Source organism: Apium graveolens, chromosome 7, assembly GCF_009905375.1.
Source record: "Apium graveolens cultivar Ventura chromosome 7, ASM990537v1, whole genome shotgun sequence".
In the NCBI taxonomy this organism is placed as follows: Eukaryota; Viridiplantae; Streptophyta; class Magnoliopsida; order Apiales; family Apiaceae; genus Apium; species Apium graveolens.
This window is the reverse complement of record NC_133653.1, coordinates 259504274-259516474: the sequence shown is the minus strand read 5'-3', so window position 1 is coordinate 259516474 and position 12201 is coordinate 259504274. Positions and strand designations below refer to the sequence as shown.

General features: G+C 35.2%; 1 long non-coding RNA gene across 1 annotated transcript; it reads left to right on the top strand.

Annotated features, from left to right (window-relative positions):
• Positions 1–9433: 9433 nt before the first annotated feature.
• On the top strand, positions 9434–11704 carry LOC141671152 (uncharacterized). Its single transcript, XR_012554973.1, has 3 exons — positions 9434–9691; positions 10227–10296; positions 11427–11704. It is a non-coding gene; the product is annotated as an uncharacterized LOC141671152 (long non-coding RNA).
• Positions 11705–12201: the final 497 nt, after the last annotated feature.

Here is a 12201-nt window from a genome sequence, read left to right as displayed (position 1 = left end):
CTTGTGTTTCAGCTAGTCCAGCAATACTTGGTAGTTCGAGCAGTGAAGATGGGGAGGCCTAATATGCACACAGAGTGGAGTAGCCCACTCGTGCATTCTAGAAGATAACCGAAAATTTAGCACCAAATCGGGGCATAACTTGTGCATGTTCTTCATCTCGGATTCCATCATACTCAGCAATTTGACTTGGTGTTTATGTTAAAAACATCAAAGTACTTTTTAATAGTTTTTAATAGTTTTTAATAGTTTTTTTCCATTGTGAAATCATCTTCTGTTCAGCTGGAGGTTCAATATTAAGACGATATATGCACATAGAGTGGAGTAGCCCACTGGTGCATTCTAGAAGATAACAGTAAATTTAGTACCAAATGGGGGCATAACTTGTGCATGTTCTTCATCTCAGATTCCATCATACTCAGCAATTTGACTTGGTGTTTATGTTAAAAAATATCAAAGTACTTTTTAATAGTTTTTTCCCCTGTTCCCCTATTCCCATGTGAAAGCCCCTAATTTAATTTGAATAAATTAATTTAACTTTTACTTCAAACGATGATTTTTATATGATTATTGTTAAAATGCAATTAAATGGCTCCAAAAGTTTAACTGTCATGTAAATATATAATATTACAAAAACATAGTAAAAATAATTTTAAACTTGTGATTTGACAGGATTTTGCCCTCTTTGGTATGAAAAACAATGAGATTAAGGTAGTACGTTGAGGGAAATAATTAACGTGCCTCTTTTGTTTTTGATGAATAATTACGGATCTTGTTTTTTAAATTTTGTTGCCAAGTTATTTTGTCTTATTGATTATTTTCGTACGAAAATATATAAAGTAAACTCTCTTTATTTTTGTAGTTTTTGCATATATGTGTATTAATTTAATAATAATAGCAATAATAATAATAATAATAATAATAATTTTAATTTATTTGCATTATTATATTAATATTAATATTTACTGCTATAGGTGTGATGCAAGAATCATTTAGTAGTTGTTAGGGCTAGAATTCAATGTATCCTATGTTGGGTCGTTTAATCTAAACTTGGGAAGCTCGTTTATTTATTTCTTAGTTGCTATCTTAATTAAACTATCGTGCAAAGTTTGTTTGGATCGTGTTGACGTGGTCTAAAGAACTGGAAAGGGCGTTGTTGAATAAACGTTAGTCTTTGAGATGATGTAGGACTTTAGTTGTTTATTTGCTATTTTGTAGGACATTTACTTGCATTATTTTAGTTTAAGTATTGTAGTTCATTATCAAATAATAAAAGCTGTTCAACGCTATCTTTATCAAAATACACATACAGACACTTAAGTTGCATATCTTTGTGCCAATATTCTGGTATCAGAGCTTTGGTCGTCCAGTTGATGCCCAAGTACATGCTAAAGACACAAACGATGGAGTCGGGGAAGATTAAAGAAGGAATGATCAGCTTAAGTTATCCAATGTTGTCACGAGCAAACTACACAGCATGGGCTATGAAAATGAAAGTATATATGTAGGCCCATGGAGTTTGGGAAGCGATATCACCAAAAGATCCCAAAACGACTGTGGTTGAAGACAAGGTAGATAAAATTGCTCTCGCAGCAATATACCAGGGCATACCAGAAGATGTCCTCTTATCCATTGCAGATAAGGAAACCGCCAAGGAAGCCTGGGATGCAATTAAAGTGACGTGCCAAGGTGCCGAGCGCGTCAAAATGGTGAAAGTACAGACTCTTAAGACGGAGTTCGAGTCTATGATGATGAAGGACACAGAGATTGTAGATCATTTCAGTATGAAACTGACAGGATTGGTCACAAACATTCGGGAATTAGGAGAGGAAGTAGCTGAAAGCTATGTGGTCAAAAAATTATTGCATGCAGTTCCGTCAAAATTTTTACAATTGCCTCTACTATAGAACAATTTGGCAATCTGGACTCCATGACAGTAGAAGAAATCGTGGGCTCTCTTAAGGCCCATGAAGAACGCCTCAAAGGGCAAGTGGAAACTGGTGGAAATAAGCTATTACTCACCAGGGAGGAATGGATTGAATGAGAAAAAGATGAGAGTAAGCTGCTGCTCACAAGGGAGGATTGGGCCAAGCGTACATACAAAGGCAACAGTGAGAGCTCGCAGAGAACTCGTGGGAAAGATTACAACCGCGGCGCACGAGATAAAAGCAAGGTCCGTTGCTTCAACTGTAGTGCCTACGGGCATTATGCCGCTGAGTGCAAGAAACCGAAGTGAGACAGAGAAAGAAAAGGAAGAGGCACATATGGCACAAATATCCGATGAAGAGCCTGCACTATTATTGGTTGAGAGTAATGAAACCGAGAAAGTAAGTATGTTAATCAACGAGGAACGTGTGAGGCTAAATTTGAATCAAGACGATAAGGGGAAACATGTGGAATCTAACCTATGGTATTTAGACAATGGCGCGAGTAATCACATGACTGGGGAGTACTCAAAATTTGACAAACTAGATGAAAGCATTGTGGGTCAAGTAAAATTTGGTGACGATTCAGTTGTGCAAATCAAGGGTAAGGGTTCAATCACGTTGAGATGCAAAAATGGAGAAGACAGGAAATTAAAAGAGGTATACTACATCCCTTCTTTACGTAGTAATATGATTAGCCTCGGGCAACTTGCTGAAGAGGGGTATAACGTAATGATCAGAGGTGAGTTCTTGTGGGTTCGAGATTTACAAGGTAACCTACTTATGAAAGTTAAACGATTCATGAATAGACTGTATAAAATGATAATTTACAATGGCGATGCAAAATGTCTGATAGCACGATGCGAAAATGAAAACTGGCTGTGGCATTCACGCCTTGGCCATGTCAATTTCAAGGCCATGAAGCTCATGTCCTCAACCAACATGGTACACGGGATGCCTGCTATCAATCAACCAGATGAAATTTGTACTGGCTGCCTTATGTCAAAACAGATCAGAAAGATGTTCCCAAATCAATCAAAGTTCTCAGCCACCATACCACTCGAATTGGTGCATGGAGATCTCTGTGGTCCAATTACACCTTGCACTCCTGGAGGTAATAAATATATTTTTGTCTTAATTGATGATTACAGTCGAGCTATGTGGACTTACCTTCTGAAAAATAAAAGTGAAACTCTTAATGCCTTCAAATGATTTCGCATGTTGGTTGAAAATAGCCCAGGAAAGAGGATACGTACTTTCAGATCGGATAATGGTGGAGAATTTACCTCAAGGGACTTTACCCAGTATTGTGAGGAGGCTGGGATTAATCGCCACTTTTATGCCCCATATTCTCCGCAGCAAAACAGAGTAGTTGAACGGCGTAACAGAACCTTGATTGAGATGTCGCGAAGCTTACTCAAGGAAAAGAATATGCCAAACTACTTATGGGGGGAGGCAATTAGACACTCAACTTATTTACTGAATAGACTTCCTACACGTGCAATTACGGGCATTACCCCTTATGAAGCTTGGTCGGAGAAAAAGCATCACGTAGATCATATTCGGGTGTTCGGTTATTTGGCCCACATGAAGGAACCACATGTAAATCTAAAAAAACTCGATAACAGGAGCAGAGCTATAATTCACCTAGTCAAGGAACCGGGCACAAAGGCGTACAGACTTTTTGATCCTGTCACAAAGAAAATTTATGTGAGTCGTGATGTCATCTTCGAAGAAATGAAAACATGGGACTGGTGCAAAGAAAATGATGTAAATACAATGCAATCTGGAAATTTCTGTGTAGTTATAAATTATCGAGAGGAAAATGCCAACAACAATTTTGAAGAAGGGACACCAAGTTTCCAAGAAGCAAAAGTGGCTGATGAAAGTACAGACAGTGACCAGATATTGAGTTCGAGTACGTCGCCTCAAAATTCAGAAACAGAAGAAAGTGGAGACATAAGTGATCATAGTGAGCCAAACCTCAGTGTAACAAACTCCAGTTCCGAGGATGAGCAACCTATGAAATTCAAAACTCTTAGTGAAATATATGATTCTACTGAACCTGTCGAGCTGGAAGATGATGAACTGTATCTCATGGGAATAGATGAGCCAACCAATTATTTTCAAGAAGCAAAAGGAGACGAGTGGAAGAAGGCAATGCCAGTCGAATGGACGCTGTTGAAAGAAATGGCACATGGGAACTAACTGAATTGCCAAAGGGACGTAAAGCTATTGATCTCAAGTGGATTTATAAATTGAAACGAGATGTTGCTGGGAACATCATAAAACACAAGGCTAGAATTGTAGCCAAAGGATACGTACAAAAGAAATGGGTGGATTTCGATGAGGTATTCACCCCTGTTACTCGTATTGAAACGATCAGGCTACTATTAGCACTTGCAGCAAAAGAAAATTGGGAGGTACACCACCTCGATGTAAAGACTGCATTCTTGAATGGGGAAATCAACGAGGAAGTGTTCGTTAAGCAGCCTGAGGGGTATGTTAAACGTGGAAGAGAGCACCTTGTTTATAAGCTCTTGAAGGCTCTATACGGACTACGACAAGCCCCAAGAGCCTGGTACTCAAAATTAAACAAGTGTCTGGAAGGATTAGGTTTTGTCAGATGTGCCTATGAACAAACTGTGTATACAAGGCACGTGGGAAAAGAAGTGCTAATCGTAGGCGTTTATGTCGATGATTTGCTGGTAACCGGCTCAAACACTGTCCAAATTAAAGAATTCAAGGAACAGATGGCTAAAAGATTTGATATGAGCGATATGGGAAAACTCACATATTACCTGGGCATTGAAGTGGAGCAAGGTAATGGGTACATTCAACTGAAGCAAACTGGATACGCAAAGAAGATTCTTAACAAGGCAGGAATGCTGTACTATAACTCAACTAAAATGCCAATACATCCTAAGGAGATTCTCAACAAAGATGAAGAAGGCATGCCAGTCGACTCTACTAATTTTAAAAGCATGATAGGCGTGCTGAGATATCTAGTTCAGACACGTCCTGATCTACCCTATTCAGCAGGCATTGTTAGCAGATTTATGGAGAGGCCCACACTGATGCATCAAAATGCAGTGAAACGTATCTTACGTTATGTCAAGGGAACGATGGATTTGGGTTTAGTCTACACAAAAGATGAGAAAAACAATGTGGTGATTGGGTACTCTGATAGTGACCCTGCAGGAAATGTGGAGGACAGGAAAAGTACGGGGGCATGATTTTCTACCTCACCAAAAGTCTGATAACATGGAATTCAGAGAAACAAATGTGCGTTGCCCTTTCCTCGTGCGAAGGAGAATTCACGGCGGCAACAGCAGCCTCTTGTCAAGCAGTGTGGTTAAGGAAGCTGTTGTCTCAGATTACAGGATTATATATACAACCTGTGACATTGTTTATAGATAATAAGTCAGCCATCGACTTAGCAAAAAACCCTGTTTTTCATGGTAGAAGTAAGCATATGGACATCCGGTTTCATTTCATAAGAGAATGCATTGAAAATGGGGACATAATCGTGAAGCACATATGCTCAGACGAGCAGAGGGCAGACTCGTTAACTAAGGCACTAAACGCTGTCAGATTTGAACGAATGAGAGACTTAGGGGTCATTTGTTAACCCCTGTACCATACCAAAAGTACTGGACGAGACTAGAATCACCTGTCCAGATTGTTTGATAAATTTGTATGTTAGTTTGATGAGCCAAGAATTTAGCTGGATGACTCATTCAAAAAAATATAGCTCGATGGTTCATATAACCTAGGATATAGTAAGTTTTATCAGGTGATATCAAGCCACTAGATCATAATACAAAAATATAATATATTTATTTATACTACATACGTGATTTTCTTAAAAAAAGTATAAAATTAAAATTTCATGCCATATATTAATTTTATTTAACATTTATACTTATATTTTTAGTTTAAAATATGTTTATATTCAAATAATAATGTGGATTTTAATATGAATACATTTGTCTAAAATTTGTTTAATAATTTTAAAATTAAACTTACAATTATATATTTTTCATGTTTACGACTGAAAAGATTGTTTACTCTTTAAATCTTTAAGAGGATTATATTTATTCAAAATATATGTATGCTTTTATTATTAAATTTTCAAAATATGTGTAAATTGTTATTTGATTATTAAGATTAAAATACAAATTAATTTTTACATATACGTAAGGATATGATCAACAAATATTATCGTTCAGAAATTTTGATATTTATTTACCAAACAGGATTAACAGTCCAGCATTCAGATTGTCAATGGTTCAGAATTTTAATCGTACAGAAAAAATGATTCAGATTTAACAAATGACCCCTTACAAGGTTTGTTAAGACAAGTTTAGATTAAGGGGGAGTTTGTTGGGTGTTTAATCTAAACTTGGGAAGCTGGTTTATTTATTTCTTAGTTGCTATCTTAATTAAACTGTCGTGCAAAGTTTGTTTGGATCGTGTTGACGTGGTCTAAAGAACTGGAAAGGGCGTTGCTGAATAAACGTTAGTCTTTGAGATGTTGTAGGACTTCAGTTGTTTAGTTGCTATTTTGTACGACATTTACTTGCATTGTTTTAGTTTAAGTATTGTAGTTCATTATCAAATAAAAAAAGCTGTTCAACGCTATCTTTATCAAAATACACATACAGACACTTAAGTTGCATATCTTTGTGCCAATATCCTATAGTGACAACCTCCTTACTAGTTACTAGTTTATCTTGTATATTTTTCTAGGCATTTAATACAAACAACCAAAAAACCCTCGTATATATTTGCTAATTATCTTATAAATAAACCCTCTCTCCTCTTATTGTATATAGTTATTATATTGTTAATTATTTTTATGTAGGAGAATGGTTTCTTGGTTTTGGTTTTGTTGGTAATTTATGTTCCTAGGTATGGAATGATGTATAAGCTAAAACTCTTTTATAGAATTTTTTCGGTAGATAACTGTAAAAATCTAACTCAAAATATAAGGTTTAGCTTGTTCTTTCAAGCTTGATAGGAGAATTTCCTTTTTAATATTCAGAGTAGGATACTAACATTATTAAGGTATCTGGTATTTACTTGGAGAAAGCTTCTGAGCAGTTTAAAATGTTTTGTAATCATATACAAGTGTTGGAGTACCAAATCAATATTGCTAATTTGAAAGTCCAGGCTGGAAGATTAATTTGTATGTGTTTTCTTTTCAGCACATCAAGCTCCCTGTGTTCTGGATGCCAGAATTTCATGGGAAAAGGTTTAAATAATGGACCCCAGAATTTTGTTCCAGGAAATTGTGCGAAGCGGTTGATCCAGTATCACCAGTTGCATCTTAATGCTAATGTAAAACTTCAAGTTTTTTGAGTTGGTCTTCATCAGCATAGGGCACATTTACTCATTGTATTCATGATTTTATTTATTACAGGCTACCATAGAGTCCCAGAGGGAACTTGTTTCATATTTTTTTGCACCCAGTGCCAAAAGGAGATGGTGCTTCTCACAATGCAAGAATCGCCCTAAACAGGCTGCTCTTTTTGCTCCGGTTGGTGCTATTACATTTTACCTGTATATTGATTAAAGCAAAAATGATAAAAGAAATTAAGAATTGTTATAGTAAACATGTAGACAAACGCTACCATTATATTCGAGAATGTGTTGAGAGAAATTGGTGGAGGCTGTCTATCAAAATTTGTGTGTCGTTCACGATGGTCAGATTTGCGTTGTTAAGGTTAGGCTTACAAATCTGATGGTAATGTAATTTGTGCCAAAATTTTGCTGCAGTCAGGCTAAAACTTTTACAATTTAATGTGTGGGACTTTTGTATTCGCAATATTGAGTAATTTATATCTGGCAATACCTTGCTACCTCACGTGATACACTGACCGTACTTAATCACATCAAGCCTCAAAGTATATTGTTTTATGAGTGCACTATATATATATAAAATAAAAAAGGAAACTGAATGTTATCCTTTCCAGGTTGACAGGCTTCGGTTTTTGTCCTGCGAATATAAGCATACTGTTGAGAATGATTCATCCTACTTGCAATCTAGTACATCAAAAAGATATTCTGATGCGTAAGTATTCTTCATATTTCCTACAGTATAAATTAGCTCAATCTATTTTATGATGGCCATTGAGCCATCTTGGTCTTCTATGTTAGTTATCAATAATTTTTATATATACATATATAATTGGATGTGAATTTAGGTACACAACCCAAATAAAGCAGAAATTTGGTTTGTGCACCGAGCTTTTTAATTGTGTTACAATTGAATTGCTTTCTTTTTTCTGTTTGTATAATTTCATGTGAGATAGTGTTACTTTCCAAGTCAACATAATGTATGAATCACTAGTAACATTCACCATCCAAAAACTCCTGATCACTTTTAATATGATCTTCCCAGCTGGTTCATATAAGTTGTGTCTTAACGTTTATGAATCATAGTACAGGGATGGATTATATATGATGTGTCCTAACCTTTATGAACTGCAGTATAGGAATGAATAATTTTTTCTTTACGATCTGAACTTTTTCGAATCTTGTATTTCAATCTCTGTAATTACAGCCAACAGGATTGTGTATATTACTCGGGCCCTTCATTTTACCTTCAAGTACCCGTGTTGGACACTCGACAATTGGACATGTACACTCGGATTTGGACACTTATTTTACAATAAAAACATGTATATTTTTCAAAATATGTGGAGTCCATATCCATGTCGAACACTTCTTGCTGAGTCCGAGTAAATGCATTGATTCCTGCAGATATTTTTTACAGGAGGGTCCCAAGTTAAATTATAATTGTACATAAGTTTTTCTATTCTTAACTCGTACAATTATCATCTTCAACTGATGTTTGGTATGAAAATGTTAACATTCACTATTAAATTAGTAATAACATAGAGATATGATGTGCCTATTGACCACCTTAACTTTAGTTGAAAACCTGAAGTACCCAACCTAAACAAAGAAACACCTCAAGATATATAAATCGTTTATTTCTGCCGGGCTTGGAAACTCTCCCCATGCTCCCGCCTCCCCTCCCCCCCCCAAAGGAAAAAAGAAGATCCACCTTTGAGCAAAGAACACAGTATCATTATGTCACCTGAAATAAGATGGATTACATCCTTAGCTCCATTCTAAGGTTGATATGTAGTCAATAAGATCGTGCTATAAATGTTATCTCCAATTTTTTCACAAAGTGGCTGGACTTGCCAATTAGTGTAATAATGTGGCCTTTGTATAAGCGAACAGACATATCTTTTCTCCTAAAAGCCCTACAACTATAATCCAAAAATATTCTAAAGATATGGCCAACATCAATCAATTATTAAAATATATTTGAATTAAATAATGTATCATAATTCTAACAAGTGTGTTTTATGGATGTTGGTTTGTAGGAAAGGGAACCCATCATCATTAGAGCAACACCTTCACCGTGGCAAGATCAAAATTTTGTTAAATCATAATTATCCGTACAATCTCTGACTACTTTGTGCAACCAAATGTTCTTTTCTGTAATTTTTGGTTTCACCCAGAAGTACAAAGCTCTATTCTTTCATGCTAACTAAAGTCTATCACAGGTGTCATGTATTTAAATACAGGAAGAGTTGATGACATCCATTTGCATGTATAGAAGGATTTCACACCAAACACTTTATCTGCTGTCAAATTTTCAGGTTAGCAGAAGAAGCTTACAATTTTCAAAGCGTCTTGAACTTGCCCTTGATGTAGGGTTTACAAGAAGATACGTGCGATGTACGGAGGTATTATGATTTTAGGGATAATTAAGTTTTTACAAGAATTCTCTTCTTTTTGCAGCTTATTTAACAAACATATTTCTTTTGTACAAATAGTCTTTATATTTATTTTCTCAAAATCCTCAATTATTTATCTGATCAAATCTCGGCTCTTTATCTGAATTTATAAATGCATCAAATAAACAGACTGCAAAACTTGTGATGCTTTGAAGTACTATGTTCAGTTTACTTTTAAATATATAATCTATTCTAGTTTATTTGCAACACTTCACTTTTGAAATCATATTAATTTTTCTGTAGCACTTTGCATTAAAAAAGTTTTATACTTATAACTTGTGTGTTTATAACATGAGGGGTACCTAATTGTTATTATGGTATTATCAAATAAATACAAAAACTACCTCCGTCGGCTAAAGATGAAACTAAGAACAACTGGCAAGGTCTTCTTAGTATGCTAAAATTGTTGCAACCATGTTGATGGTGAATTAGAGTAATGTATTTACATAATTGTTAATCCTTGTTATCTTTCTCCATTGTATAGATGTCAGAAGTGGTCAACTTAAGGTGGGACTTGATTCATCACAATTATGCAGCAGGGATGAATTCAAGAAGTAAGTTTAATTTATTATTTATTTTTCTTTGTCTTTTGTTACCTTGCTTTTGAGCTTTCTTCTTCAGGTTTTGTTTTAAGCCTTCAAATTCTATTTATAATGAAAAACTGGACATATTTATCACAGAACCAAACTAATTCCTTAATCTGATTCAGTAGCTAGACGATAATTGTTGCAAGTCCGTTGTTCTATATTTGTGCCTATTGAGTATTGACATAGTTGACTGGGATACACATGTGTATGGATCTATATAGATGGACTTATCCTTAGAGGTTTATTAGTTAAGGTTTTAATAATATTCAAAATAATCAAGGCAGGTTGTTTATCATAGCCATTCCTTAGGAATTAGTATATTATATTAAGTGAAGAAACTAAGCATTCATCTACGAAGGTCTGTCCTGCTTGCAAATTTTTTGTGAAGCTATTTGTGTAAGACACACACATGGTCACATGCTCACAACCAACATTTACCATGATGTGTAACTACTTGAAACAAATGATGTATGAATAATATTTTAATCAGTGATATGTATATGAAAGATGTGTCAAGTTTTCACAAATAGAGCTAAAATTGTTGATTTAATTTTTTTAATTAAAATGATGTAGGACAACTCTAGTTATGATGGATATATAAACTAAAAATGATAAACATGATAGAATTTAGGCGGATGAACAGCTAGCATAACAGCCGTTATCCCAAGGGTTTCCCAACAACAAAATGCAGAATAGACCCAATTTAGGATTCAAAGATATTCGAGTAAGTTTGGAAAAAGATTTCTAATGTATTTTGGAGTTCTAGCTCGAATTCTCTATACTTGAGGCATGTTGGTTTGTTGTGTACTTCCTAGCAACCCTAATGATTTTTGTATTAATTTCAATAGGTGCTCTCAACTTGCATTTGAATCATAATAATAAGAATAATATATTACTTAAGTAATGAATAGGAAAATAAATAATAATCAAATTATCAGAGGATTATTTCAAATAAAAATTTATAAATATTGGGGAAATGTTATGATCGGTAGCTATACTGGTAGGGGCAAAAGAAAAGAGAAGTAAAAAGGAGAAGGCATCTCGTTACTTCACCCTGTTTGTGGTCAATGACTTTTACATATGTTCCCGTGTTTCAGCTAGTCCGGCCATACTTGGTAGTTCGAGCAGTGAAGATGGGGAGGCCTAATATGCACACATAGTAAAGTAGCCCACTGGTGCAATATGGAAGATAACCGTAAATTTAGCACCAAATGGGGACATAACTTGTACATGTTCTTCATCTCGGACATCATACATCAGCAATTTGACTTGGTGTTTATGTTGAAGAACATCAAAGTATTTTTTCAATAGTTTTTTCCCCTGTTCCCCTATTTCTATGTGAAAGCATCTTCTGTTCAGCTGGAAGTTCAATATTAAGACGAAATATGTTTTTTGTGGTTACAGTGTGGTTTGTATTTTTGCATCAAATAGCTTGCCTGTTGTTATTTAATTTTTTTGTTTTTTTACATCATGCTGCTACTAATCATGACCTAGCTAAGCATAATATTTCAAAATACTACTAGCACCAAAAGTGATATAAATGCAGCGCTAGGTTCTGAGTTCACTTATAATATGTTCTGTGGCTGTGTTCTGTTGTGCTGCACATTTTGGTATGCATATTGAAGCCTGTTCTTTGCTTATATGCATTTTGACGCTTGTTCTTTGGTTTGTGGTTTACTATGAATATCTTTCGTTGTACTTTTCCACACATATATTCACTAGCTAAGGGGATATTTGTAGGTGGTGCCAATAGAACGATGACATTTTTTTTTGTCCCATCATGGCATTTCTGGCGTGTTTGTTATTCCGAATTGGAGCTCAGAAAGCAGCTCAAAAAATAAAGAAGGGGATGTAAACTCTTAATTAAGTCAG